Source organism: Varroa jacobsoni, unplaced genomic scaffold (genome assembly GCF_002532875.2).
Source record: "Varroa jacobsoni isolate VJ856 unplaced genomic scaffold, vjacob_1.0 contig00252, whole genome shotgun sequence".
Lineage (NCBI taxonomy): Eukaryota > Metazoa > Arthropoda > Arachnida > Mesostigmata > Varroidae > Varroa > Varroa jacobsoni.
Window position 1 is genome coordinate 119440 of NW_019214436.1, and position 25995 is coordinate 145434.

Below are 25995 nucleotides of genomic sequence, written 5' to 3' on the forward strand. Positions count from 1 at the left end.
CCACCGCACTACCAGAGTCAGAGAAAGGGTGGCATTTATAAGTACTACGGCTTGAAAAGCCTTGCTGAGAGTGTGAATTATACCTCAGTACACGCGAATGAAACACGTGTCCGAATTACAACTTCGACCGAATGTCCCGAATACCATTTAGCTGATACTATTCCTTACTTTTCTACGCATATTGTCGATTGTTTTTTAATTTACTAAGCACCGTATTATTTACAAGTAGCCGTTTTACATATCTTTGCCTGTGCTGTCTCCTTAGCAGCCGTGTGGCGACCGCTGGGCAACGATTGCTTGTTATTCCTTTACAACTATCAAAGTAGTTAGCTGAGGTCATATGATACACATCGATAAAAAATTAATCATAATCATTCAAGCTGATCTGTGATTTTCCACCGCACGCTCGATGAAGGCCTTTTGATATACCACACCTCCTCTCTGGGTGAGTGGCAAATTTTGCTTGCGCAGGCCATAGCGCGCATACGCCCGAAGCGGCTGACGTTTTTGCTTATTTAATTCAAATCTCAATCTAGACCTAAGCGTTAAGTTGAGTTTGGTGCAGCATTACTTAGTTTGTATTATATATCTATGTTAAATGGAGAAATGTTTTTGTTGACGAACTCTTCTCTAATTTTATTGATTAAGCTCGTATGAGCACCGTTTTTCTCCACATAGAACGGTTAAAACGCTTAATAAGGGCGACTCGTTTCTTGCCTTAGTTTTAGACTATTCAGGAATCTATATTACTCGATCTCGAATTTTTCTCCCAAACGTCATCCAGAAGGACCCAGTTCGAGTGCAAAAAGCATTTTTCAATCCCACTATCTCGACTGTGACTGTATTCATATTTCGACAAGTGTTTAATTGATATGTTTACTGTTCGTACCACCAATGTCGCTTTATTGCAGTAATTCCCAAAAAGAAACAGAGCACGTAGTTCGTACGTCACTCCTGACTTTTCCAAAAGCTTCTGGAGCTCTGTAACGGTACGTTGTTGTCGCCTGTATGAAGCAAGGACTTGTGCACTCTATCTGAAGCCGGCGAACGTGTTCCGTAGCTATTCGACTGAAGCATGGGGGACTATAGTACCGCTGTCATTAGTACATAGATCCTAGCATTAATGATCAATATTCATAATTTCTCTCCAAGCACCAGCCGGGTCTAAGTAAAGCCCCCCAAGATCCATTCGGGTACATTCATCGACCAACTTTTTCTTGGCAAAATTCGCCATAGGTCTATGGTCTATGGCCGATATGTTATGTTGTTAAAAGTTACCTTCTGACTGCTTTTATTCAAATCCGGCTGTCACACCCGCCCTTTGGCGGATGCCTCTATCTTTGCAGCATAGAAGTGATCACACCGTGGCTTTTGTCATAAGTGCACGTTCATGTAGCTTCTTCAGATGAAGACGTGTTATCGCTCATGGCATGTTCCGGACGTGGCTCTCAGACTCGTCCAGGAAGGTAGCTAAAATTTTGATTTGCTCAAGATGCAGCGACTTGTTGCACTTTCTCTGCGTTTCTTGGCGTTAAATGTTGGCTTTTTGGTGCAAGTTAAAAAAAAAATGAACCTTTTTATGCTTACATGATTTTCTATATTCAGTATTGTACTAAAGTCGTGCTACGAATATGGTCTATCGTTGTAGCCTTGCTGAAGCTGCCGTTGCGATAGTTTTCTCCGGAGTGCATATGATAATCAATATTCGATGATCCATGATACGCGTTAACCTCAAAAACACAACAAAATTTGCTCTTGGAGAACACGAGATCCAGTGGGAAACATTTATCATACTATGCTCATTTTAGGAATTTGTTTATTACTCTTGATGAAAGCTTCAACGCAAACTTCTTAGGGAGTTTTGGTGCGTAAAATAATATCGTAATGCTAGAAAACACCGTAGAATAATGTCCATCCACAGTATTGTTCCTATATGCGATAGCTCCACCGTTACCCATTGACATTGAAATAAAAATTGACCCTGGTGTCTAACCATCGCCGGCGGACATTCCCCTGATTGCTTGATGCATCTGTACTTGGCTAGAATATATCCACATACCTTCTAAAATGACACAAGCATCGTTGACTGACGATAATGGTAATTCTCTTTAAAAGGCTTAATAGCCAATCGAGGCCAAAAATCAGTGCAGGACTACTGGGCAAACTCAATGACTGTGTATAAAGGATTTAAAGTTGCTTTGACCTACCTTGTTGTCACTCGGTCACATCTTGTGTCACGTTTTTCTTATAGTATAATTTTTGCTGTTCACGTAGAATGAGTGGCCTTTAAGGGCGACGACGATTCTGCATGAACTCGTTTTTTGTCACTGATGTATTGGAGAAGCAACCTCAGGCTTCATTATTCGTGATAGCCAAGTACTTGGCCCTTGCATTGGGTGCTTTGGGATTAATATTGATATTCCACGTTGATTATCGACCAAGCAAAGTTAGTAAGCCGCTTTTTTGATCCCAATTAACGCCAACGGAGTAGCCTCCAACAGAAGCAATGTTCACTATTACTTTCGTTTTTATTGTGAATACTTTAGAAAAACTATGTGCGCGCCCAGATTCCATTCACTGGAATCGAAAATAGGTCTGATGAACCGAGCTCCGTTTTATGCGGTAGCTTAGTCTTGAAGGCTTGCCGAGGCATCGTTGAAGGTCTAATGTCAAGTTTTGTATATGTAAAATAATATTGTTATTTTAACCATATTTCACACCCACATTGACTATTAGAAATTACAAGTAGAGAACTTCGCTTTTCGTATGTCTCGTCTTTTCGCTTATTGAAGGGTTTTACCGGTCGAGCTACAGTGGTGTCTTTTTACGGACCTACAATCGGTCGAATATGGCTTTGTTTGTGTGAACATACATACGGCGGCCTTGCAAGAACATTGGTTGGGTTGCCGTACTTCGTCTTGCCATTCTGATCGCCAGTCGTCTAGTGTTTCAATATACGTTCCACCTAGTGAGAGTGTCTTTTAGTGGAGTGAGAGTGGAACATTTCTAACAAGATTAGTTCAATCTCTGGAGTTAAACTCATGGTGAACTTATCGTTTCGAGACCCTTCAAGTTAATCCTTACATTTCGAGATACTTTCGGCGAATTTTTAAGCCATTAGGTGACAAGCCTGATTGAATAATGACAGTTAAATGTTTTCATTCAGCTCTGGTTTGGGCTTGGCGACTAGAGCTGTCATTGCAGCATTAATCTCCTTAGCAAGGAAAAGACCGACGTCCTTAGGGTGGAATGGTTAGTATCGATCACAAGTTACGAAAGACAGAGCATTGGAACGTGTGATTCGTTATATGCCAAGTGATTAGAGTGACCTTGGGTCTCATTTCGAACCACATTTAGGGATAACTTCGAGGCCAGAAGAATGCATGTCAAGCAATGGCAGACGCGCAAATAACAAGAAACACATTACTATATTCAGAGAAAAAGTTCTTCGAATACGTCCACATCTTGATGTTGTTATACAGGTATAATGTGGAAAAAGAGATGCCATTCTTTAAGTACTATTTTAGAGAAAACTCAGAATTGTCCTTGTCAAAAGCCAAGCCTTTTTTTGCAATATTTTTTTATTATTGGTAAGTCCCGCTTAATTCTTTTAATTAAGTTAATTAATTGGTAAGTCGAGTTATTCTATTGTTACTAAGAAATATTACGAAGAGGTCCTGAAACGGTTGCGTAACGCTATTCACCAAAGCAAGCGTGAACTTTTTAGAGAACAATTTATGATTTGTTCGGCATGATAATGCACCAGCTCACAGATAGCTGCCTGCATCACTTTTTCTTTCAGAAAAAAAAACTCGATCTTTATGTTGCCTCCACCCCCGATCTTGCCGTCTAAGATCTTTTCTCTTCACAACGTTCAGGAAACGCCTAATCGAGAAAAAACTTTAGGGCAATCGAGAAAATGCAAAAAAAAAAACGAGCACATAGCTGAGGTCGGTTCCTATAGTTAACTTCAAAAACTTTTTATGGACTGCAAAAGAACGGTGGCATACGTTCATTAAATATCGCAGGGATTACTTCGAAGGGCATAACGGGAACTGGGACGACTGGTATAGAGGAATTGTCAACATTTTTTAGACTTACAAGTATGAGGCAGCATGGTCGTTTTTCTTATAGTTGCATGATTTGAAGCACTGAGTCAGACAAGTCTTATTGGTTTCCCATTTTTTGCAGATCATCAAAAAGCTTATAGGCTGGATGAAGAATAGCCATTTTTGGGGTGGGCTTGCTTTTCTCATCGTTAAACGAACAAACGATCCCGTTGACGTCCTGTAAACGACTGACTTGTCTTTATTATGGAGTATTCACTCTTCTAACAACTAAATATGCGAGCATGAATTACTATATATTAATTTCCTACAGTATGCTTTTATCTTCTAAATACAAGTTTTCCACACTCGGCCATCATGCCAGGGCCACTGTAATCTCAGCCACTTCATTTGACTGTTTATAAGAATTTCTAAAATAGTCGACCTTTTTTATGATGTGACGTCTGTTTTTGATCGCCCCGGGTTTTATGGTTTACCTTTAGTCGTTGTAAGACCGCTTTTAAAACGTGACGATATATAGTTAGGAATGGTCGTTAAAGGTGAAAGGGACGCTACTCTAAATTATAGTCGTCCCAGCTGGCATCTAAATATATCTCAAGCTTTAAAATTCAAACTCTTAGTGAGGAGATAAACTTTTACCTTCTAAAAAGAAATACTCGAATACTAATTAAGGTTTTTCCATAACGAAAATCACAGCAAGTCGGAAGGTTGGCAGACACATGGAAAAAAATGCGCCTAGCTAAGCTAATACGCCATCTGCTTAAAATAACCTTTATAACCTTAGCTTGCCATCCGTTAAGTCACCTAAGGGTTCATTTTAATGAACGCATACTGGCCGTTTTCATCGCGTCTGCTTACATGTTGAGAATATGCGTAACCTGTAAGTACATTTCGTCATCAACGGTCGCAAACCGTTTCGATGAAATTCGTACCGAATGAACTATCTGCTGGCGTCCCTTGCTCATTGATGTTCCTATCTAGCATAATAGAAGGGCTTTTTTCTTTGTTGTCTACGCCAACTACCCGGCCTGAGACATTCTGGAAGTTGGAACCGTGCACTGCGCGATAGCAGAACGTAAAAAAAACGCTTCGCCATGTTTTTCTAGCGTTCTAATAAGCTAGTACTGTCGCTTACAACGAAAGCAGGATTAGCCTTCTGAACACCTTAAATAGGTCAATGTTTTTGATAGGCAAAGTTTGATTTATGCCCGTCTTTCCTCGGCTCGTTGAACACATATTAAATAAGTGCTGCATATTTTACGTCTAGTATTGCAGTCAGGCATTGCTTCAAACGGCTAGACTTTTTTGTCAACGCTCGGTTTCAGATCTCGACCACCTTGTCATTAAGCGTCCTTTTGGCTGGTAGGCGAACGCATTAGCACTGCGCCATGGCGAAAATCGCTGAGAGCAAACTCCTTTAAGTAAATTGCTCCTTTGCTCTGTTAAAGCTCACAGTTACCATCCTGCCTTGTTGTTTTTTCCGCTTAGACGACCTTTATGAACAATAGTAAATTGACACGTGTATCTTCTACCTAAGACGCAGGTTAGGATGACATCGGAACTTATAGAACGCCTTCGTAGATTATGGAAGCTCACATCAGCCAACTAAAAGCTTACGACAAAGATATCGCGCGATTCGTTCTTTCTGGTCTTACAATTTGCGTAAGTCAGATGTGTGACATAGGCTATGTCTCGAATTAGCGTTTATAGACTCTCATTTATGTAAACTAGTAATCCTAAACCACGGTGTGAATTATAGTACGCTTATGACCGTTTTTTCAGATTCTCCTACGCTATTTTCAAAATAGGAAGCTGCACGTCTTGTTTTTTTAACCCAAACAAAATCGTCACTGTTTTTAAACCATTTTAAGTTGGCGGACCATAAAGTGATTTGCACTTAGCAAAATTTCTTTGACTAGATTGTAGCTGGGCTGACGTATCCAAAATAAGTTATAAATGTAATTATTATTGAAATAAATCAGATCTGCCTTGTACTTACAGACGAACATAGAGATACATACAGGTAGGAAGTCTGTCCTTCAAATTGATATCGCTTGGAACGTATTCATATGTGTAGAGTCAACGCTGTATTTCTCTTTTTACTACGACTACTGACATGCTGTCAGATGCGTCAGGCCGCTGGACGACAAGCGGAATTACTGAAAGCGTAATAAAAAGTTTGCACAGCTTAGAACACGTCTCGTTCTCGCTCGCGCACTCTCGTCCGCTTTCTGAATAGCACAAACATATCGAGAGTCCTTTTCCCTTTGGTCGAGTTCTGCCGAAATGAAGAAACAGAGGCCACGGCACTCTATGAGCTCGGCCGAATTCGTACAGGCAGTAGTCGGGAAAGTAGCAGTAGCAGCGAATGGTAGGACAGGAAGAGGCCATGGCCGACCACCGCTGTGGCCGTGAAACGAGTACCAGAACCGGGGTGGGGCTTGAGCTCTATGATGCAAAATGCGGGCAAGGTAAGCTCAAGTAGCAGGTTGTCAGACCACGCGAGCTTCCTATTGGATTGACCAGTAGTGTAAGAAAAGTCAAGAAACGATATGCCCGGTACACTCATCTTCACTTGGCCATTCCACGCTGCGCCTGCATGACACGATAGCCTTTAGAAGAAGTTGGTTAAATCATTCGAGCTGAAGCTGCCGGTTCTATGTTTATATGCCAGCTATTTCTAACAGGACTAAAAAAATAGCAATAGTTAGGGCAACGATGTGCAAAGGCTTTTCCTAAACAGATTCTCAATTAAGTTCTACTTTACGTTTTCGTAATTAAATCTCTTCCGCACCTTCGAGCTCTTTGAGATGCCTAGGGAAAACGCGGAAAAGTATGAATGCGGTTCTCGCAAAGGCGGCAGGCTTAATAAGGTGTCTGTCGTGTAGCTTGTTTTTCGATTGCATCGAGGCCTTTTAGAAGTCGTCTTATTACCAAAACTATTCTAAAGTTTGATGAACCTAGGTAACACGACGAGATCCTTTAGTTTACGTTCAACGTGCAAGTGATTTTCATTATTAAGATAATAATTAATATCACTAACAATATAAGATAGCTAGCTGTATGCTTCAAGTGAGTTCTTGATTAAAAAATGATAAAATGCTATCAGAAGATTAAAATTAGTTAAAGATAATTGGTTCTACGGTCGCATGTCAATTATATTACGTGTCCCCCTGTAGCCAAATTGCTCTAACCGATAAACCACGTTATCAATGCTATCAAAATAGTATATTTTAGACTATATTCGCTATATAACTTAGACATTATGAAGGCAATTAAAAAACAATTTACCTACAAAGAGCCATTGGGGGTGTAGCTTTGCGACGAGTTGTCAACAACGATGGCTTCGGTAAACGTGAGGACATGTTCGTACGTAAGGTAAGGTAATTTTATAGATAGTCTGGTAATATTGTTTGCACTGATTTGACGTATAGATTCTGAGAAGTACATTTCAGCGTGCTCAACAGGGGTTCTCGCATTATGGGCGTAAGCAGCAGTTAGTGGCAAGGAGATACTAAAATATCAACGCTATTTCACCATCGAAAGCGGGTTGCAGAGATTACCAGATGGTACTTAACAGTATTTATTTTGCCAACAATTAATATAAATTAGTGAGTAGTTGAAAAACAGGGAATCACTATTGGGACGTTGTGTTATTCTACCACTCTGGTAAGATTTCTCTCTCATTCTATTTGACAGAATATATTTTTCTAATGACACTCTCTGTTGCGGTACTTTCCTTCTCTAAGTAATTCTCTAAAAAACTTCAAGCCCATGATATATTTCACCGCTGGTGCTTTGTTACAAATATCTTATAGATCCTGTAGGTTACCTATAATATTTACGAATTACGTCCATATGTATTTAGTCGTTCGGCTGAATAACGAGTATCAAGGTACGTTAGCATCAAACATCAGGCCTTCACTATGCCGCTAAGGCCACAGGGCCGATGAAAGAACGGCAGCCAGACCAGTGTCAATCAAACGATTCAGAAAAAAAGCCGAAAACACTCTGAAAACATTATGCTAGCAAAGCGAATACTACGTACTGAAAACTATGAGAATAACGTCGAACGAGATATAGTGGAATTCAAAAGGGTTTATTGAGAGGGGTGGTCGGAGGACAAGACCTGAAAAAGGGGCTGTTGTCCATCTAGCGTGCTCCATCTACTCATAGGTCCGGCCGTCTAGTGTACTTCAGCAAGTCGGCCAGCTTCTCTGCAGATCTTACCTAGAAAATAGCGATTTTATGCGTACACTTTTCCTAGCATCCGTTCTTCTGTTGTGCGTCTACACACTTGTTTAATTTACACATCGCATCCAACGATATCCCCCTGTCTCGCGTTTTATCACTCTTCGTTCTGCTGGTGTCATAATAAAGTTACTCAGGTGGCAAGAAAAACCCAAAAAAAAGCAGAAAAAAAAATGCAAAAACGTTTTGGGGTTTCCATGCTTTCTTTTTATTTTTTTTTATCGACTTGTAGTGTCCTATCTTTCACAGCATTCCCAGGAACCTATTTATGACGCTATTTTTTTTTATCCTTGAGCAGACTTGTGGACGTCAGGACCAGAAAGCGTTTCATTAAAGTGAAAAAAAAAAACTTCAAAAATAAGTAAATTAAAAAATACAGCAAGTGAGAGAATGAGAAAAAGGCAGTAAAGGAAACCTTGTGCTACTACTGTGTGATAGAGACATAGATCCGCCATCAGGATAGCAGCGTAGAAAATGATTGGACCAGGCGTCTGACAAAAGTAAAATTAGAGCAAAGAATGACCTCTTGGCGAGCTAGAGATCGTTTAAACTGTGATTCAACGAAATCCGCTACCTGGTGCCTAACCCTTCGAAATACCGCTACTCGCAAACCGGCGAACCAGTAATTTGCACAGGACGTTCTTCAGGCAAAGTGAGATTCGCCTGTTGGTAAAAGTAAAAGCGAGCTTATGTGGCACACTAAAGTGGCGAGAACGCAAGCATCTACATATATATGAGCTTAGCCATGTGTGGCGATATAATTTCGTTGTATAGATGGCCCGGACGACGGGCTCGTTACAATGTGGCCATTGCTGGAGGACGGGTTACCCAGGTTGGGCTTGTTTTGGCAGACACGGCCCAGAAGGCTCACTGTGTATGCGTGAGTCTACGTGTTTATATGAAGCAGATCGCCTCAGCCAATGCCACGCTATGATCTAACCAACAGCTGGGGGGTGGCGGGTGGGACATAAATCCAATATTGTTTCAAGGCTCATTTAGCATTGGCCTGACCGGTTCCGCCAGTGCTCGGCTGGCCGAGCAACAACTGAGCCTTTGCTAACTTGCCTGACAACGAACCAGTCAGTTGCTAGCTACCTTTTAGCCATCGCTGGCAGTACCCCATTGGTCTTCAGGCAGAGCTGCTGGGCGTATTAACACATTGTAAATCGCTGGTTCGGTGGCATGTTTAGATCAGCATTATCCTTCGTCCGATTCATGCTCCTTTTCTACGTGATCCCTCTTGTCCCTCATGGACGTAGACTCCGCTTTCTGTTTCTTGTTCGGCTTCTTCATCGCGTCGTTACCCTGCGCTAGTGCTGTCCTTCGAATTCTTGTGTCTTTTTCTCTTTCTTCTAGGTTTCGTCTTAGACGGTCGGTTACACCGCGGGTGGGGGAAGGTTATTTGGCGTCTTGAACGACAATGGCGACAGTGTCGTAGGCCAGTTGCGACAGGCCACAGTGTCAGCGGCCACCACACTGCACAATTACGCTCTTCTCGTTCACTCCAACTAGTCAGAAGTGTATTGACTACTTATGAGACATATTTGGAGAGATTTAAGTGGGCAAATGCCGTTGACTTAGGCAAATTTTGGGACTATGCCTTCATAAAACCATTTATAGAATAATAATTTTAATTAGACGAATTCACACATCTTTTCGCAATGCCGAATTATTGCAACAATAATAATAATAATAATAATAACAACTGTAATTATTATTAATCTGCTGAAATATTAGCTAACGTTACGAACTATGTTTTAACTTATATAATATCATATGATAGTAGACCCTTGGAATAATATGGTGTTCATCTAAGGAGATGCTTATGTCTTATTTGATAAAGCGGCTTACATGTAGGAAGCTATTAATAACTTCTGTGAGAGTAGTGCAGGTGTGTAACGCCCAATGTTTTGGATCGTAGTTGCGCTGAAGTAGAAGGCTCATTCAGCAAATTCGTCTCAAAGCGTAACTGTACGTCGTTCGCAGCAGCTCTGCACTATCTTGTCCATCTTCCATTTCCACCCGAATTGCTGTTCCATTCGGATAAACGAATATCCCGTCTCGTGAGAAGCGTAATTTCCACAAGCGAGTGAGTGGGTCCCTCAAGAGACGGAAAAAAAAAAACACACGATGACGACGACAGAGCGCGGAGAATAGGAAGCAAAGAGCAACAATTACGGCCGTTATAGCTCTTGTTACTATAATGACGAACGCAAAAAGGACAAGGCTGAGCGCAGACTTTATTTTTCCATTCCCCAATTGAGACTGAAGGCCGACTGTGGCTGAAGTCAAGGAAAATAACGAAAAGCCAGTACTCGCCACCACCCCGGCGGTTAGGCTGAAAAAGCGAATCCACAAATTAAGGAGCGACGGTCAACGAGGCCCACTGAGGTATCTGGGTTGGCCCTAATCTCGCGACAAGCTGAACAGAACATAGCCAGGTTTAGTGGAAAGGACGGATGAAAAATGGTATAATTCTAGGGGAAACGGAAGAACGACCATAGCGGTGGCAACGGCTGAAGCTGACGTGGCAGCAACGAAAAATTGCTACGCGAAAAATATACGCAGAAATGTATTTCAGATTTTTCGATGGTAGAATTTGTGTAACTTTGGTATGTGTGGTAAGTAAACTGGCTTTCAACCTAAATAGTTTGCATCAATTCAGAAGAAGTTCCTTCGGCTTGCGTTGGTTATCGAATGACTGCTTTTCCAACACTAATCTTAAAGGTCCATTCAAGGATTTCATTTTACGCTCATCCGGATATGTTCATCTTTCATTACAATGTGGCGCTGTCTTTTCCTCCTATCCTTCCTCTTTCGTTAGGTTTATGCTTCGGATGTTAACGGATCATGCTTCCTTCGGTACGTCGACCTGCTGGCTATTCCATACAGCACATGGTCCGTTTTACACCGTCGAGCAAGCTCCTCAGAATAGGCGCTGTCTCAAGGTTAAATTCGTGTCCAAACAGGGTACGGTCTAAAACTAGAAGTCCATTTAGTGTACCTATGGTTAAGAGAGAAATATGATAAAATTAAATACATCCTTTCTTCAATCCAGTTTTCACCGACGGTCACAAGTAGACCTGCATAAAACATTAATGTGACCAAGTATTTTTGCCCTCCTTACACCTTGACATTAAATTCGCCAATAGCGTAAAGGAAAAAAAATACAAGGCCTTGACATATGTGAGTCGTTGTACGCTATGCAAATGAGCTATTAACTTCTAATGTCACTTTCTACATTAATGACGTATTGATTGATAGAGAGACTGATATTTCGCAATCTTCGACCAGTAAATGTTTTAGTCAGCCTCAGAGTGCCGTGGCTAATTTGTTAACGAAATCTAATGATTTGGTTTTAAAAGCGCTATGTTCGAAATTCATCATATACAGTTGCACCTCAAAACCTCGGCAAACCCCTCTAAGCAGTTTATGCTCTGTGAAACACTACTAGAATACGCTAAACATTTTCTAAACGCATCATAGTCCCCGTGTTTGCATGTGTCCTTCTTGACAACCACACGGACCGTTTGGTTATAGCAATCAGACGGATTGTCCCTCGTTTCTTAAACGCTTACTGTTACTTTACGGGTTTCTAGACAAGCCTAAGCACGGTTTGTAGATTGATGTGCTCGGTTGGCTTGACAAGAACTATTGCGGAAAAATATCGTCGCCTAATGAAGGTCACTTCGATTAGTCTCACAAAAGATCTTATGGATCCATTCCCGTGTCATGGAACTAAAAGCCATAGTAGGAACAGAAATGACCGTGACTGGCTGATTTTAACTGGTATGAAAAGAGTGCCTTGAGAACCAAAAGGCCAAGGGAACCGCTGTCAGAAACACAGTGAGAAGACCGCAGGTTCCATCAGCTCATATTAGTGCCTCAGCTCTCGGATAAGCCAAGGCAAGCCCGTGGCCGGCTGAGCCATTTCCGCGCGAAGGAAGGGATTCCAGCTAGCAGGACCGGTTTGATTAGAATTTAATGGAATGATAGTGATTATGTGACGATAAACTATTCAAATGGAATAGGCGAATGCTGGATGTATAATTTAGAAGCACAGGGAAAAAGCTTATCGGCTTAATTATCGCGAACGTAACTGTTTGATAGCCAATGTGAGGTTCCAATGGACCGGACGACGATTATCGTTGTTCGATGGTACTCCTAATGAGAGGATCATCGAAAACATAGATTAGGCCCATCGAAGCCATCAGGTGAAGCGACCAGGATGCCTAAACACTAAGCATCTCTTTGAGCATTTTATCGGGTATGATAAAATAGGTGCCTCAAGGTCGAAATCTCGCAAAAAAATGAAATTGCACTCTTAGTAACATAACAAGGAAAATACATAGATTACAGATTGCCGCCAGCGTTACCGCAGCCTGCTAAACGTGACCAGACGCAACATTTGAAGGTTTCAACATAGTTGCGATATTTGATGGATTGGTGTTGTAAAACAAACTTTAATTATCTTTTCGTGCTTACAATGATAGCTTTCGGAGTAACTAAGGGTCCAATGCTGTCTCCATGTTTTTTGACGTCGTTAAGCCCTGTTGGGAGACGGAGCGATGTAGTGAAACAAAAGAAAAGGAAATCATTCTGCGATCAAAATGTGGCGCGTCCACATTCTGAAACTGAATTTAAAGAAAAACACATATTAGCATCATCCACCACAACTAACACTTTTGGGATTTAAACCACTAAATTATCATTTTCAAAATATTCTTTCTCTAATTAGCAAATGCCTTTATATATCGAGCGTGCATCAAACGGTATTAGTAAGGGTTAACTTGTTGGAGCTAAAAAAAAACGCTAACGAAGCTCATTTGAATTGTCCGATAAAACAGCCGTTCATCTCGAATTATCAGTATCAAAAATTGGCCAGTTAAGTCATTTTTACGGATTGTCAAGCTTTTTGAATAAAAGCTAAGTCCCATTGAGGATTTTTCCGTTTTTCGCGTGAGAATATTTTTCAGAGGCCACATGAAAATTGGCAATGGCGTTCACTTTCGAATTTGAACAAAAAAACTTTTGATATTGGTTCGTCCGGCGCGGAAAAAGCTGGCAATAGCTGGTATTCTCTCAAATTCCTACAACGATACGCTATGTTTCGTTATTTTATTCTAAAAGAAAATTGGTTTTCGTATAATATGACAAGTAGCAAATCAACGATCTAAACTATGATAAACAGCCCACCGAAGTTTTTTTCTAGGTTGAACGCGGCGTTACGTATATATCGTTTGACGTTGGCTGGCATCGGGGAACGTTCCAAAGTTACTCGCACTGGTTTTATAAAGCTGTAAACTTCCGTTTATTCATTGAATCATAATATGACTTTTTGTTATGTCACTGCTACGTTTTTAATCCCTACAAATTACAATTATATATTAATAAACCAATGTATACTCGTTAGGTCATTGACGTTAGGTCATCATGAGACGAAACTATTTGAGTAGGACGCAATATTTCATGATAAGCTTTTGTTTCCGCGGTGCACTTGTCCCTTTTAGAATCCAAACCCATATACTCAGACATTCGGACTTTTGGTCCGATAGTCATAAAAATCTGGTGGTTTACGAATGGAAGTTCGATTTTGTCACTGTAGTGACGTACGGTTTGCTGCGTAAGTCTTCTGTTTAATAAAATATAGGAAAAGTAAGACAGCTACTGGTATGACAACGCCGCTGATCCATAGTTCTACTGGAGTATATTAGATTCAGTAAGACCCGCCCGAAGGCAGAATTTCATGCTACATCGGAGTGGTAATTTTGAAAATTTGTCCACACACAACGAAAAACGCTCAACTTTACACAGTTCGGCTCACGCTTGGAGAGTCTCTGTCGTCTACCATGCTCGTCAGATATTGCATCCGCAGACTACCGCTTTTTTAAAAATCTCGACATAAACAAACCCAAATCTCAACAAGACATCGAAACTGCCTTTCGAGACTCCATGAACTTTTTTTTTACTCGACGGTTCTATAGCAATGCAATATCTATACCAGTTAGCATTTCACTAACAAAAGGCTGTCTATACTCGTGGTACATGTAAGATAACAATGCTTGTAAAGAAGCTTCGAAAGTAAGAGTTTACTATCTATTAGCATTTTATGTGGAACTACTTAGAAAAAAGGTCAATGTTTCTAAGCCAAACTGGTTGGGCCATTATTTTCCTTCACCCTTAATAACTTATGTACCCTATCATGATTATTAGTAACTAGAACTAGTGTACTGTATTTCCTTAGCCTGCTCAGGTATTATTGATAGAAAAAAAGGCTCTGATGACACCTATCTCGCCTTCTGTCGTATCGCAGTATCGAAGGATACGTCTAGAACACTTAAATCATACACATAGAAGAATTTACGCAATGGATCTTACCTGTAGCACAAACGGCATACGAAACAGAGCCTAGTAGGTCAGTGTTAAGTGCTAGCTTGATAACACACCGTTTGCGAAGAGAATAAAATGGTCTCCAAGAATGGTGGTTTCATGTTGCCGACGGGTATGCAAAACAGCGTAAGGGAGAATATGTGGCCTTCTAAGTCATCGTAATAGACTGGGCAATTGTGTCCTAGGTGTAAAAAAATTCGTACAGTCAAGCTTGCTTGGGCACGCTTGCCACTAGCGTTGACATCAAGAACGCGTTCTTCAATCTGCTTGGGTAAAGGGCGAGCAACCAAGCGCGCTTGATGCTCTTGTAATGGCCTAAGAAAAGAAGCGGTCGACGGCTGAAGAGTATTGTTGGTAGCATGAGAACGAAGAAAAAGCGGGGGGAGGGGGGCAATGTACTAGACAAGTACCCGCAGCCCACAATGAGTGGGGAAGGAGAGAAAAATGTGTTCGAGCCTACCTAACCTACTGCCGACGTGTCGCCCTCGCTGTTTGCCGCTTCTGTCTGTCGACCCAGCCTGAGTAATATGAGTAAATATGAGTAAAGCACGTGCTTCTTTAAGGCGCCTAAAAGAGCACAGCCAAGAAATGAGGATCGCCTGGAGTGGGCGAACGAGGCCGAGCTGCTACTGAGCAAGAAGAGGGATCCACAAATGAAACAATTTGACCGGCGCGGCAAGATAACGAACACTAACTTTCTCTGCGACGTTTCTTCTAACAGTCAAAGAAAACAGTCCGTCGCGGGGCGCAACTCCAGATAGGCGATGGCGCTTCGACAACTGCTGTCGTCATATGCAGGGAGAGAGCTGATACTTTAGAAGTAGAAGCAGTTAGCGGCCTAAGAAGCTGTTCTGTCCGTGGTTCGTTGGCAGCAAAAGTAGCGTACTTTTGCGAATTCTTGTATGCACTACCGCTGCTCCATCCAACGTTCCCACTCTGATTCCAGCACGAATAAAACAAGATGGCAAGTTATCCCTGTTCGCAAAGAGCCCGTCCAGGCGGGAAAAACGTACCTCCCATGTCCAAAGCAATGCTGAGAAAGAGTAGCGTAAAGGAAACTATGAGCCGACGATTAATTTTGATGAAAAACTCTCTTCATGATTTGCATCCTCGCGCTGTTCCGCCATTGGACAACCCCTAGTTTCTCCTAAAAGTCCATACCAGTTCCTTGAGTTCATATCCCATATTCTTCCTTTTCTCGCATCATGCTCCAGGCCATCGTCGCACCATTATGTTCTCCCCGACTGTAGCGAAGATAGAAGCCGTGACGGCAACAGTTGCAGCCCAAAACCACTGCTGCTATAGCCCATTGCTCATGGGCACCCTACCATACCATTCAGCAGCAAGATGCATATAAGTACGAATCTGTGCGCACCCCCAAGCACTGGGTAATATTAGAATGAGGATTTTTACGCGCCTGACTGTCATCAAGGACACTAAGTACACACTTTTTCCCCGTCTCCCCTCGCACTTCCCCTACCGCCCGTTCCATTTCCTTGAGCGAGCTAGCTAGTCGGTTAGTCGTTCTAATAGCAGCGCCTTCATGGAACGCAGTCGTGTAAAGCCCGACGAGGATAGCTTATAATGGGGTCTGAGCTCGCTGGTTGCACTAGTTTTTTTCTATTGGAACCACTGGCGACTGTGGCAGCCATGCGGCCCCGGAGGCAAAAGCGGCTGCCGCGTCTGGTAGCGGCGTTGTGGTACTTTTGCTTCACGTGTAATGTTATCTTGTTTTCGTGGTTAACTGGTCCGTGGACGGGTCGGTGGTCCATGTGTACTGACTACAGGACAGTTATCTTCGCCTCTAATATAACGACTGTGGGGATCAAAATGGCAGCGAGCTGGCAATACAATATCGGGAACCAAAGACACGATGCAAGACGATGGCTACTGCCAATAGCCGAATGCGGATGGAAAAGAAGAGCTCCTGTATCGGAGCAGTCGAAGTAGTCGATGGAACGCAGACATCTCTGGCATCACCACCATCACTGGCGCCTGTTCCACCGTTTTTCCATCTTGTCTTCATCCACTTCTTCCACAGACTTCCACGACCTCCGCGACCACTGAAGACGCAGGTCGCCGCATAAAAACAAACGAAAGCGGCAAAAATTGGTTTTCTCTCGCCCGAAGAAGGATATACCGGGACTCCGCCGCCTTTTAGAAACGGGTTAACTAAGACTGTGAGAGCGCGCAAGTGGAGGTTAAAGTGGAGAGGGTCACGAAAAAAGCTAGAAGCAGAATAAATCTAGGAAAAAAGACAACAAGAACATGAAGCCAGATTGTTCGCCAATAGTAGCTTCGTAGACCATGTCCTAGGCCTGACGGAGGGCCCTCGCTTCAGATCGAACAAAGTACGTCTACACAGCCTGTTGTTGCTATATCCCATTCCAACTATGCACTTTAACAGCATAGGCGGCCACTACCATTTTGACGACTCTCAGACACGAACATGCGACAGGCTCACGCACAACTATTGCTCTAAATCTAGTTTACGTGTTTAATTTTTCTTGTAGACAAGTCAAACCCATTTAGTGAATGAATAGGATTTACTCTAGGTAATAAAAGGATTTGATGAGGTTGTACTTTATTTACCATCATGTGACTATTTTTCGCTTTGACAAACATCTTCATATTTTGTTCGCCACTAATGTGAGGCAATACATGATCTACTTACGGATACGGATACCGGTGCTGGACGTAGTTTTTATCTACGTATTGAATTGAAGGGCACTTTTCAGAATAGAATGGGTGGTATTTACGCACTAAATATGAAAATTTAAAGATTTATAGCTCCATATGAAAAGCGAGGTGAGAAGTTACAAGGAAAACCATGCTTACGGATTCATTTGCTCATGTGCGATGCACACATATTGTTAATAAGTTTAGATCGCGCAATAGTTGTGGAAATGACTTAAGGGAAGGAATAATAAGGAATATGGTCAGTACCTCATCAACTCTAAGCGGAGGATTAGGTCGAAATATAGACTGTTATTAGTTTTCTTTTTTCTATTTTGGCTGTCTGTTTAAAACCACTTAAAGCATAGCATCTTTGGCCTCGTTGACTCTAGCCCTCTTCTACAACTGACGAATCTCATTCACTCCTGTATCTCATGGTTCTATTGCATCACTAGCTTGGTCAAATCCGTGCGTGCGTTTCAGCAATATGGCGTGAAATTTTCCCTTGTAATTAAAATAAAAGTGTATTGTGAGCAATAGCAATTTAAATGATCTATGGCGATGTCCCAACCGAAGCAATAGCACCTATAGATGAGCAGAGTGCTGAAAATTATATACCTGGCTTCTGTCATCTATGGCTATGCAAGCAACTACTACGCGCACCAAAGCCCGTATGCGGAGTAGTACACGGCGGACGGGATCCGCCAACGATCGAATGAACGCAAACGTATTGGACGTTACAAATTCAGGTGGTAACGAACGAACAAACAAACCACGCAGAAATTTACGAAACAAACACTTAACAGTGTATTTCAAGTTATGCTTTGTTGAACGTCATTCGGTCCTCATATTAGAGATCTTATTAAGTACCATAGTAGCTTATGTCAATGCTGATGGTCGATGACAAAATGTTTGCACAGGGTAAATGGGCAACCGATATAGTACAATATAAGACTTTTTTCCATATACTTGTGCAGTAGTAACGTGCTTATGTGGTTCTCCACAACATAGAAATAAAATAAAGGCTTTATACGAGACAGGAAACTATTGCATTTCTAATCCAGATTATTATTTGTTTAAATAATAGATAGCCGGTGTGCCTTCTAAGACCTGAAATTTGTACGGCTTGATCCCTACTTTCAAATGTATTGTATATGTGCGCAGGAACTATAATAAAGCTTCGTTTTATTGAGCAACAGTTTCGTATAGTTGAGAATTGAACTCTAGTAACGCTCTGAATACGGGTACCGAGGATGAGCTTAAAGGGATGAAGACATATCAATAGTGCTCAGTCTAAGGACAATGAAAAATATTATTTTTTCGGCTTTTATATAAATAGCGTCATGCTATGTGGAAAGTCTTTTTTTACCTGGTCGGACCCACACTCGCCTGACATCATTCAGACAACCTTATGTCTTAAGTTATTTTTTTGATCGGCGAAATTGGGGATAACATATAAAATAGAGTAATTTTATATAGATAAAACTAAATTTGCAATGGCATTGCTGGTTGGGAGGTGTGATTATTTTAACTTTGAAAAACAAAGGAAGTGCATTGGAAGTGGACCTGTGTTTTTAAACATTATGATCATTGCGATCATCAATAGTTTATGGTCTCGATGTAGATTAGTGTGCTCTAATAGAGCAATTTCTTGCAGTTAAAATTTATCAAAATACGTTATAACGAGATTGCTTGTTTACTAAATCAGTATACGATTTGAGTCCAGACCGACATAAATCAGGTTAGCTTTTTTCCGTAATCATAAAATGTACAATTTTTTGTACGAAAGGAAAAGTAAAAATGTTCCAGCTTGTAATATCTGTAAAAACGCAAGGGACCTTCAAGTCATCGAATAGCATCACATCAGCGAGCTAGAAGCCCTTCACGAGGCCGCAAAGCAAAGACAAACCGATAATGAACATCTCGTGTCATAGAAACGATGGCATCACACGGCAAAAAAATTGAAACCGCGATTTATTTTTTGCACATATAGTTAAAAAGAAAAATAGCTTTGGATTATTTCGCGTTTTCACTTCAGTCGGCACCAACTATAACAACATAGCCTTATAAGCAAACGCACTTTTGACGTCAATGGCGACGATATATACTATATTATTACTGCTGCTGTGAGCTTTGTACATTCACTAGCATATGTGTGCGGTATAGATGCATTGAGTTGTGGTTATGCTATGTATACTACATACAAAATCTTTGATTTTTAAACTACTTTCCCTTGTTATGTCCACTATAGTGGCGGGCGATGTACTCCCACAGTTCACTACTAATAGCGAAATTCAACTCGCACTTTTGTTGCTTCTCCTCTTCCTTTTGCCTATTTTCCTATTTTTCCTTTCCTGGCGAGCCTGTTTGCTTCCCGAGCTCTTTTACGCGCGGTACTAGTTTGCGGTTCTCCCCTTCCCGCCGGTGCAATTCTGTCGCGTTCCGACGGATCATCAGGCTGTGATCATTCAATCACTGGGGCTGGTTTCTTTCTACATTTTGCCTCGTTCGTTGTACACCGACGGCCAAAGCATTCTCCCTTAACAGGCCATAAACTGCAGTGGCTGCCTTCTCCAAACAAGATGTCCGCGTTGGTGCCGTGACATCGATGTCTTGTTTCTGTGAAGATAGACTACCAGGCGGCAAGACTCTCGGCCCTGCACATTTCACTAACCTTTTGCTTAATTCCCTAGCACAAATGATTAGGAGCATAATGTTGAACATTATGAATTATACTTGCGCAAACGCGGCACAGAGCATAGGAGCCATCACGAATTGTTTCGTAATATTCATATTTCTATGTGATCTTACTTTAGCGCCAAATGAAGGAGAGTAAAAGAAAAAAAGTAATGCAAAATGAAGTAAACCTTTTTGAAGATGAGTTTAGAACGTGTATGGTTTGATTCCGTCACCTACGTACTGGCAAGTAAACTGCCCTTTCCTATGCACTATCTCTTTGTTCATAATATTGTGAACAGGAAAGCCGCAGCTTAATTGCACCGAGTGACTTTCCTGAAAAAAAGGCCACTTAATAATTGCACTTGATAAATAACTTTTTTGGCCTGTTTTATATAACTATTTGCAGGAGTTGCCTGGCATTGCGATGAAACGGAGTTCTAGCCCGTAAATGGAATTGAATTTCAAGCTCGAATAACTGGTAGAGACCTGAACTCTAATCAGCGCAGCGCTTAGGCGACGTTTATCATACGTGGTGCCGAAACCCTGAGAAGCCACACGGGACCTGTTTAGAGTATGTGAATCACTGTTCGACCTTTCTGTCGAATGAGGGCTGAACGTTCCTAAAGGAACGCTCTTTTAAGGTAGCCTTACTAGAGAGCATTATTAGTTGTCGCTTACCTCAGAAGAGTAGAGGTTCAACATAAGGTTTGAACTTATTCTAGTGAATTTTTTTAGAAAGGAAAAAGTTGCTTTTGATAGGCTTCGGCGAGTTCATAAAGGAAGTAGTGATATTTGCGGTCCTGTAAAAAGGTAACCAGTACCATCTTATTAGTGCTTTGCAAAACTCACATAAACATAGAATGTGGAAAACTTAGATGAAATTCCAATCGCCGTATAATGTTTAACTTCTATATTAGTTTTGCGATAACTGGGTAAATGCTATTCTAGAAAATTTCCACTAGATACACCTCAGAAGATTTTAGGCCACCGGAATCCACCAGAAGCAAAATTCCTGGGTATATTTAAAACCGGAAAATAAAACGGATAAGCATCCGCTATCTCATATCAGGGGTATGTCGCTCACTGGTCTACGCAATGTGGCAATTAACCAAACCCCCTAGTGAAATAGTGATAAAGAAATGCTGTTATGTGTAGTTTGAAAAAGATCCTGCGAATACTGATAACTATAGCTCGAATATTAAACTACGGGTGCATTCAGATCAAGCTTGCATAAATGAGATACGTGTCGTACATTAGAAAGACTTTGAATTTCATATAAGGTCGAACAATTTTGAGGCGTCTACTTATATTACTTAGCTCATCGGCTTCATAGGCTTTCGTAGCCTCGACACCTTGCCGTGGTCGTCTGTGTTGTAACCGCTCCTACTAAACGCATTCCCGTTCCAATGAAAGGCAGGCGAAAACGGAAATGGATGCATTGTCTAGCTTCCGGTTGGAGAAGTGACATTGCTGCGGTGCAAATTGTGACGTTTGTCTAGGCCAAAAATCTATTATAGCTGGACTGGTAAACCGCGATGCAGTTAGTAAGCCGAGGATTAAGCACACGGCCTTCCGTGTGGTAAAAGCTATCTGACTGGCGATGCTTTTCTAAAAAATGCGCTGGCTTGTTCTCTCCAAGGTTTATTTGTTTGTTACGCTTCTTATAGATACGATGCATACAGTAGGTGTTTCTGTAGCTTTAGCATTTAATAGAGGTGCTTTGTTGGAACTCTATTCCATTTTCTGGTTTACAATTGGCTGATTTTCCACAGGGTACGCCGCATACAACAGTTTAGTTGGCATCGGCGGTAGCTATGAACATGCACAGTCTAAGCCTGGGAATGCACTGTTACCTTCGTCCTACAATACCGGCTTTCGAAACGCGCTCTAGATGCATTGCGGTACACAAGACATGGTACATCACTGCTGGCTACATGTTATCCCCTTATCCATTACGAGATGGCGCGGGCAACATTTTAGAATGCTGTTCTAATATTTGGCCAACATTCAACGTTCCTCCAGCAGGGAAACATCTGTCAGGAGCAGCTGATCGATCAACACTAGCAACGTGACACTGACGAAGAACGAGTAGTAGAAATAATTGCTAGAGGAGCAGAAGCACTGGTAGTAGTAGAAGTGGTGTTTCGGTAACATTGGCAGAGGTTCGCTAAATGAAACAGGAGAGCTCCCTGAAGACATGCTGTCAAAATGGTGTAAATGATATTCCTGGCTTTACCATCACTGTCCCGTCGTGCCAAGTCCTGAACACGGCTTGTCATCAAGCCCAAAGGAGATGGACGCTGTCGTAGCGATGTACCAGCCTAAACTACAAAGGTACCCAGCAGCAACGAGATCTTGGACGGATGGCAACGATGGCGACGTCGGTGAAAGCAACGCTCGGTGGGTCAAGCGGAAAGAACGTAAAGAAGCTACTCTGGTTTAGGCTATTCGGTCCTTGGTCGAGGAACAAACGGCAGTTAGGGATGAGAAAGATGTGCGGGTACCCTGAAAATGGGGATGAAGACGCCTCTGGGGAAAATAGCCACACAATATATAAGCTAGTCTACGGAATAGTTTAGTCCGTTGCTGACGGCACGGTATTTCCATTGCTTAGAGAGAGAAAACCTACCGACGCTACTTCTTGAGGGCTATGCAGTAAACGAGAGAAGATGTAGGCGTTAGTGTGCGGACCAGTGTGAGAAAATTGAGTACATTAATTGGAACTGTTGAAACTGCGACCTCAGCATGCATACATACATCATAAACAATAAACAGGAGCCAATATAACATCTACACAGTTAAAATAAATAAATGAAAAAATTGTTTTCTCTGTCCTTCAGTTACTGGCTACTGAAGTTGACCTGATCCGATAATCTCTACTAAGGTGCGCCTGATCGTTATGCGCGTACAAATTATTGAAGCCACAAAAGTCGATATCGACATGTCACGTTAAAGTGTATTTTGTGACCCTCACTAAGCCGTGATAGCTGGTTCAGAGTACCTCAACGCTTCACCCTTGCATGTTCTCTATACGTCCGTAGAGTATGAAAATGGTCTCTAGTTAGCTTTTTTTTTTGTGCATTAATTTGAAAACAAAATTTCGCTCAGTAGAATCTTACAGTCTTCCGTGATAGCTTAGTGGGTAACGTGTATAATTGTTAACCTTAAGGACACGTTGTGGTCGTCTAGGTTTGGGCCCGAACATAAACACACCTCGTTTCATGCTGGGAGCGAACTGTCTAATGGATACTTAACAGCGATAGTCGAGATAAAACTCGAAACATAGGTTAATTTATCTTGTGTAACACCTGAAACATCTGGATTAAAAACGGCAAAACACTGTATTCACGATATTACATAGGTTCCTGGATGCGTGTCCTGTTTTAGGAAACGAGAGACCGTCTCAAATCCAGAGAACCCGAACACAACAGATCTAACTAATGATAGACCTGGTAGTTACCGTCAAAGCTCTGTTGTTAGATGACACCATTTGACTGCCTACTGATCGGATTACCCCTAGCAGAATGACAGGCACGTTGAAACAAATCTGGACTGATTCGTTGTCAATGAATAAACTCGCTATTTATTTAGTACTTGATAAAAAAATGAACATCGGATCCATCATATATTGTATCAAATATGTCGATAATGTTTAAATAGCGACGCCTTTTTAACATACCAGTATAAACGAGGTCCATGGTGATGGCGACAAGTACCAGCAATTTGGAATTAATACATATTTTCCGAACAAGGAACCAAACGCCCAACGAGAGTCTAAATAAAAACAAGAGGAAATGTATATTCTACCTGAAATGCAAGCTTCAGAGATCGCGTCAAAATAAACTGTTTTTTCCTAGGCTTCAGCTTGTGCGCTGACCTGCGTTGTGCTGATGGCAGATCCCCGTCCATCGGTTAGTTAGATCTGGTTAATGAACCCTGGAACAATGATGTAAAGGATGGAAGAATTTTTCAAGCGGCCAAAAGGAACGGGCGTCAGGATCTTCCGAAACAGTAGATTGGCGATCGTCGACGGGACGCCACAGCCGGCATGCATAAAGGAAACTGGTCAGACTCACTCAAATGACAAAGGTGCCTACCTGACGATCCGGTGTTCAACATTTTTCCCGTTTGGAACTTAGCTCTCTATTCTGCCGATGAAATGAGCATCATTTATGCTCTAAATGAAGTTTACTACCAGTGCTCTCTTATCCCCAGTCTATTGAGGGGGATGGGGGGACGTCTTGTTCGGGGCGTCCGACGTGACTTGAACAATTGAATTTTAGACGTAGTCATGAACAACAGAGGAGGTCGAACACTAACGCCTTGAAATCGTACATCAAAATTTTGCTGGTTGTGGTGCATTGAATTCTAATCCTTAAATACCATTCTGTGGTTTCCTGCTGAGGTATGCTATCTGTTTTTTCGGGCAGTTTGTTTGAGCTTCGTTGTAATTCTATGCTACGTTTTATAATCAGTTAGTAATCGTTTTCGAACACCTACTTATCACCTTTCTTCTTACCTATCTCTTAACGCTGCGCCCAGGTCGTGCCTTCAATAGGTTTCTAGTTTTTGGACAGCGAACTAAGTGACTAGCAGCTGCTTTCTGCTAAACAGTGCTCACGTTTATTGCTGTCCCTTGGAGAGCTATGCGGGCAAGCCGTGAGGCAGCACCGATGCTAGCGTCGTCAGTACGACCGGCGCAATGCATCAGTACCTCAAGCGGAGGCAAGGGACCGTCCTTCTGAGATAACGACGGCACCAGTATTTGAAACGAACCGGACTGGCAGCCGACTGCGAAATAGGACGAAGAATGTGGCAGCCGAGGGGTCCGATAGCGTTTCAAGAAACCGCAAAGATGTATTGCGGAATGGCGAAGGGGGTGAAGAAAAACTGACTGACTTCCGTTGCACCGTCAGAACTCAGTCGGGAAGCCCATTGACTGGAAAATAGCGACTCCCCATCAGGTGCAGTGAGGACGCGATCACAGTTGAAGAGGCAATGGAAGCCGTCGACCGTTTCACACCTGTGCCTCAGTGCCGATATCAGTTACTCTGTGCCCCTGCGGCAGCTATTCAGGCCCACGGTTTGCTACGAGATGTTGCAGCAGCAAGAACTTCGTTCGTGTTACAGATCCAATACTTCTGCGCCGGATTGCTTGAGCCGATCGACTGCATTGGCACGTATAGCGTCCTCTTGATACGATTCGATCGCACCATTCCATTTTGCCCGGCCGTCCCACTGGCAACAGGCAAGATTACAATGCGGTTGGTCTAGCAGAAAACTTTATGGCAATCACACGTTTCTGCTTTGAAAAGCAAACATAATACATAATGCATATCTAAAATTAAGCATTGTCCTATATGTATATAGCCATTAAAAATGACACTGGTCAATAAATCTTGAAGCTTTTTTTTCGGTTGCCCTTTTCTTGGGCCGATGTAAAATAGCTTGGCTTAATCTGCGCTACTTGTTACAGTTCAGTGCATTTAAAAGAGACCACAACGCCGCCACGTCACTTAATCATCGTCAGTAAGTCTCTACGCCTGTTGTCCATGTACGTTTTGCCACTGAGCCCACTTAAGTGCGTTATTTGTAGCCGCTAGGTTTATGTGGAAAGTAGGGAGGAGGAGTTGTTACAACAAATCGTTGTATTGTAAAGACTAAATGTGCTAACGTCATACTCCATATGTGTTAGATGTTAGTGCTGGAGCCCACGATGCATCCCATCGCTCTTCCTGTCTGGATGGATTGTCCTGGAGAACAAACCTTTGTCATCATCGTCATCAAACGGCTTCTATCTCAGCTGTTGGGCAGAGACAATACTAATAGCAGGCTTTTATAGAAAATTACATTAGCGAAGAGGTGTGCAACGGCAAATCTTAATAAAAAGTTATTTCGGATCAGAAAAACGCGTCGGGTGCTTCTTTGCGAG